The 6,000-nt window shown below is 37.4% G+C and overlaps 1 protein-coding gene across 1 annotated transcript in view; it reads right to left on the reverse strand.

Annotated features, from left to right (window-relative positions):
- Window positions 1–1,723, reverse strand: part of SppL (signal peptide peptidase-like protein) — a 159,265-nt gene extending 157,542 nt beyond the window's left edge. The window contains exon 1 of the mRNA XM_081768243.1: window positions 1,520–1,723. The gene's annotated coding sequence lies outside the window, so the exon portion shown is untranslated. The remainder of the gene's footprint in view (window positions 1–1,519) is intronic.
- Between the last annotated feature and the right edge of the window lie 4,277 nt (window positions 1,724–6,000).

Genomic DNA, 6,000 nt, shown 5'->3' on the forward strand with positions numbered 1-6,000 from the left:
TAGGAAAATATAACAAAAATGTTGGTGTTAGCAACTTAGAAATTATTTCTACAAAAGAAATAAAATCTTTGACGTGCAAAACTATTTATCAATTACTATGTATAAAAATAGATTCATGAAATGTATAGTAGCATCCACTTTCCAGTGACAGTATGTTGTGATCACTGAAAAAACAGAGGCGGAATGTTATACCACCGCATACCGTCTCAATTCAACCTCTGATATTACATCTAAACGACGTAGTTTAAGTTGAGTCTTAACAGCATGAATGAAATAGACCTTGTACTATTTCAAGAAACAATCTAACGAAATCACTCTTTTTGAAAAGTACCTGTACTGCTCATGCGAAAGCAACGGTTTTCATGAAATCGTAAACTGATGCCAACTACGGTGCAAATTAATGTAAGAGAATAAACAATCTCCTACGGCTAGGGATGGCATTTATGCTCACGAAAAAGAAATAATGAAAAAGATTACGTAACGCATTGAAGGGTGCTTTGTCAGACTACTCTGTCTTCCTGATTATAAGGATGCTCGGTGTTACTTTATCACTTTACACTGAAACTAGCAAACTTGTTTTGCATAATCGTAGAGGTCGCTGACTCGTTCTTGATAAGACGAAGGTTACCGGACCTTGGACATTAAAAGTGATAAAAGGAAACCGTAGCACTACACAAAATACAAATAATATTGCAAAAATTCTTTATCTGAACAAACAAAACATGTATAACACTCGCGTATTGATCAAAATATATTCAAAGCCAGTGGATCAACATCAAGCATAAGACAGTGACGTATTTACGATTTTGATTCGGGGGGGGGGGCTTTGCTAACTTTATTCCTGGAAATGTGAAAATTCTGCAAGATATTTCACTTACTTTAATATAGTAAATAAAATTGGGGGCTTAAGCCCGGAAGGCCCCCCTTAAATACGCCACTGAGCATAGATATAATTATTTTAATGTTCCTTACTAGAATAACTAATATATGAAAACTGTCCACTTTTTAAAGAATTTTATCCAATTATTAACCCAACAACGTTACTATATTTCAATAAATCAATCATAAATGGTGTTTATAGTGATCTGATGCATCTCATCGGATCAAGTCTTTTATTTCAAAATACAACCTTATAGATGTGTTTTAGTGAGAATATAGAAATCATAATAAAGTTTTCACGTCTGTCCTTCGCTTCCTGGCTTTACTTCCCTTTCTATTCCCAGGTTTTCACCACAGCGCGATCGTCGATTGTTTCAGACCCAGATGTTAAAGCTATGGAAAATCGATCTCTTGTGACTGCCTTATTCTGCAACAATCCTCCCATTATTTTTACAGTAATAATCGTAATTTAAAATATTCATATTAAAAGCACACATAACATCCACAACATACTTAGCTAGGAATTAAAGGAAACTGCGTTTTGTATGTATTCCATCTTTCTGCCATTTAAGTGTTGGGTTACATTCGCACAACACTCGCTCACTTTCACACACTCGTCACAGTAAACATGTTTCCCTACCTTGTTTTAAGTCTATTTTTCATGTAGGTAATACAGGGATAACACTTATGCTTCCAACTAAACGTCCCCATGAACTATTATACAAAACACTCACTTCAGTCAATACAACACAACATTACTACACAACCTTTCTGCTTGTCCTCTCTCAAACTCCTCCGACCGCAGCCGCACTACTCGATCCTGCCGACCGTGGAACCATTGTGCGGTGTATTCACTTAACATTATCACGTGACAAATAGTCCTTCATATTTTAAAATATATCTTCGGTGATTCGGATCACATATCTTTTATGAAATACATATGATATGGTACGTTGACTGTTATTAAAGAAGAATCTATTTCATGAATCAGAAATTACAATAAATATGTACCTAAAATGTATCCATCCGCACCCGGGAGAAGGAAATTTACCTTTAGGCTGTGATGCTAATGGAAGAGAAGGGAAAGCCTACAAGTAGGTTAATATAGTACTGGGTCAAGAGGTCTTAAGTTACTTAATTTTTTTGAGTTTGTATGTGTTTTTGACCTTTCTATGTGACAAAACAGTACAAAAATTAACAGACGTAAAAACTACTCAATGTCAATCCAGGATTTCCGAGATTGTTACCATGACACAGTAGGCCCTACCACTCCTTGAAACGATAAAGTTTCTGTGAAAAAATAAATAAGAAAAAGTTAATTTAAAATTACCAACAATATAGCGAATATAATATTTCCGACTTCAATTAATCACTATTCGAAATTGTTAATCCTGTTAACTATTCGTGTTAGTATTGCGTACTTCCATCAAGTTTTAGTTAGTGAACATAATGTGAAATTGGGGCGTAACTACAGAGTGGCTGGATTGGCAAAAGGGCAGGGACCCGATACATTTATTTATTTATTTATTCAAGAAAGCGTTCTTAATATTAAATAAAGCAATAACATGGTGTTCATATTTATAATTATTATAACGCCATTCATTAATCTTAAGTTATTACCGAACTGAATATCATAACGAACATGAAAGATTTCAGTGTTTTGTATAGATAATATAATGAAATAATAGTAATAATAGTATAGATAATGAAATAATAATGTCTAGGATCAATATTAACAGAGGAAAATCATATTCACGAAGAAATTAAAAGCAAGGAATTCGTGTTACTATTCGGTTCAAAATCTCTTGTCGTCGCGAATTCTGTCGAGGAATCTGAAGCTTAAAATTTACAAAACGATAATTATGCCTGTTGTTCTGTATGGTTGAGGGAAGAACATAGACTAAAAGTATTTAAGAACAAAATCCTGAGACGAATATTCGGGCCCAAGAGGAACGGGAATGGGGAATGCAGAAACTTCATAGCGAGGAACTAATTTATACGGTTTGCCCAACATTGTTAGGGTCGTCAAGTCTAGGAGGCTCAGGTGGGCGGGTCATGTAGCTAGAATGGAAGAAAGTAGAAACGCTTTCTAAGTCTTGACTGGAAGACCAATCGGAAAACGACCATTAGGAAGACCTAGGCGCAGATGGGAGAACAATATTAAGATGGATCTCGCAGAGATTGGAATACAAAGTAGAAACTGGATGCAGTTAGCTAAGGATAGAAGTCAGTGGAGAGCTTTTGTGAACGCGGCATTGAACCTCCGGTTCCATAGGCCATATAGTTTGTTAGTGGGAATGCGGCGTAGGATCGAAACTGCGTAGCATCGAAACTGCGTACGATCGAAAAATTCAGCTCAAAACCTGTTTCGATCCTACGCAGTTTCGATCGTACGCAGTTTCGACGCTACGCAGTTTCGACGCTACGCAGTTTCGACCGTACGCAGTTTCGATCCTACGCAGTTGCCCTGAAATAATTTAAGTTTTAATCATGCGCTCAAAAAATATATATTTTTTTCTCTCTCTTTAATTTGTTTAACCTGTGCAGCTATAAATTAGGGTTATATTCATGGACTCCACACGACCTAAACTGCGTAGGATCGAAACTGCGTACGGTCGAAACTGCGTAGCGTCGAAACTGCGTAGGATCGAAACTGCGTACGGTCGAAACTGCGTAGCGTCGAAACTGCGTACGATCGAAACTGCGTACGGTCGAAACTGCGTAGCGTCGAAACTGCGTAGGATCGAAACTGCGTAGGATCCACACTGCAGGTAGGATGGACAAGTTACAGGCGTATGGATTGAGAATCAATTATGATTTGTAATGATGACTATGTCAGAAGTGTAATACTAACTTTGAAACAGCTTCGACGGAATATAATGTAAAATAGTTATGTAATATGAAGAATTTAAAGTAATGAAGAATATGATGTATAATGAATATTGAAGGATAATAATAATAATAATGTTTAACGAATATTTCGATTGTAAAGATATTATTTCTAAAGGCTATCAGAAAGTTAGAGAAACAGAAGTCAGATAAAGATTCATATGCTGTTCTGTGTGTACTTGTCTGCGTAATATGAATGAAAATTTATATGATTTTATGTACAGCTTAACGACCTAATCACCAGTTATTCATATGTATGTCAACAACGTTACAATATTGTACTTCGCTTTGGGAGTTTCTCATTTGTACGCTGAACCTCAAATCGATTTATAATTGGAACACGTACCCGTGGGGGTAGGAGCATTTCAATGTATTCCGTTACATTTCACAAAAATATTTTTAACCGTAAAAGATTCGAAATTAAACTACTATTCAAATAGAGAATAAAATTACGAAAGTTTACAACTATTACTGGAAATCAATGCTGTCATCCATTTTGAACATTTTAAAAGAACATAGTTTCTAATGTATTGAAATTTCATTTCTTATGAATAGTTTGAAACGTTGTAAATAGTTGTAAAGAACCTGCAGAAAATTCGCCAAAATCCTCCTACAATGGGGAAGCCGTGTTAGACATGGAGTTAGTGGATGCAGATGGTGGCATTGGAAAAGTCCGGGTCTCCCGAGCACAGTGGTGATATCAGAAACCGGGCCCCAGCCATGAGGCTCCAGAAAAATGGGGTCCCGAAGTTTTGGGCGCGGGTTCTTTCTATACGCCTATTAAACATGGAATTGTATGTGGGTGGGTGGTGAAGTTTTTAAATGTTCGGGTCGTCTGAGCACAGTGTTAACGTCAGAAATTGGGCCCTTGTCTCAAAGGTCCAAAAATGGTGTCCCGAAATTTTGAGCTTGGCTTCATTATATTTTTCTTTTAAGCATGGAGTTATTGGATACATATTGTGGTGTTGGAAAGCTCCGGGACCTGAGACTCCAGAAATGAGATCCCAAAAGTTTGGGTTCAGGTCTCTTTTATTTGCCTATTTAACATGGTGTTGTACTATAGTGTTAGCGTTTGAAAGGTCGGGGTCGATTAACGAAAGCGGTAATGTCAGAAATTGGGCCCTGGCCTCGAAGCTCCAGAAAATGTGGTTCCGAAATGTTGGGCTTGAGTCCACTCTATTTCTCGTTTCAGCATGGAGTTGTTGCATACAGATGGTGACGTTGGAAAGATCCGATTCCCCTCAGCACAGTGGTGGTCAGGAACCGGGCCCCCAACATGGGGCCCCAGAAATGGAGTCCCAATGTTTTGGGCATGAGCCCCTTCTATACGCCTATTAAACATGAATTGTTGTACGAAGGTGAAAAACTTGTATCTTCGTAAAAAAAAAAAAAAAAACTTGTATCTTCCTTATAATTATTAGATAATAATCTCAGCTCCTAAACACGTATAAAAGATACCGAAGTTATATTTCAGCAAAAAACAATTACCATAAAACATCTCTTTGCATGTGTAATGACTGAAATGTATTATACTTTGCTTCCCTCCCAAATAAATAAATAAACGATTACAGTCGATAAGCGTTAATCTGGCAGAACCTATTTTCCGAAATCTAAAACAAATCACGCAGATTGTTTATTGCTTGTTCGCGATTGTCCACATCACATTTTCGGTTTTTCATTGTATGTAATTAACTATACCATAACAGAAATTCCCGCTACGAACAAATTACACGTTAGGTATACGCCTATGTGTCTCGTCTCGAGGACTTCCGGGCCGCAGTGGCTTAGTGGCAGAGGGTTCACACATGCTGCGGGGCCCTGGTTCTATACCAACTTGCGCAAAGTGGGGTTTGTGGTGAACAAACACCGTGTGTGAGGGTTTTCTTGGAGTTTCCCTTTCCCACAACTCTTTCATTTCACCATTCCATTTATTCTCATCATCTGCGTCTCCTTTAGTCTACCCAGGATGACAGTCGGACATAAAACTTAAAGATTGCATTTTCATTTTCACATTTGGAGACCCTGTATCTGTGTTCCTTGAGTGCCCCAAATGCTAAATAATAATGGGTTGGAAGGCCCATGAAGTTTAGTACCTGGTACACTCATTATCTCAACTTGCCCAAAAAGTTAAGGGCTCACGTTAAGTTAACGCCCCAAAACTTTGATTTTCACACCTTATTAACTATATTGGCCCAAAAGATGAAATTTGTTAGCCCATCGATCTTTATCTCG

Source organism: Thermobia domestica, chromosome 8 (genome assembly GCF_964235325.1).
Source record: "Thermobia domestica chromosome 8, izTheDome1.hap1.1, whole genome shotgun sequence".
NCBI classification, from domain to species: Eukaryota; Metazoa; Arthropoda; class Insecta; order Zygentoma; family Lepismatidae; genus Thermobia; species Thermobia domestica.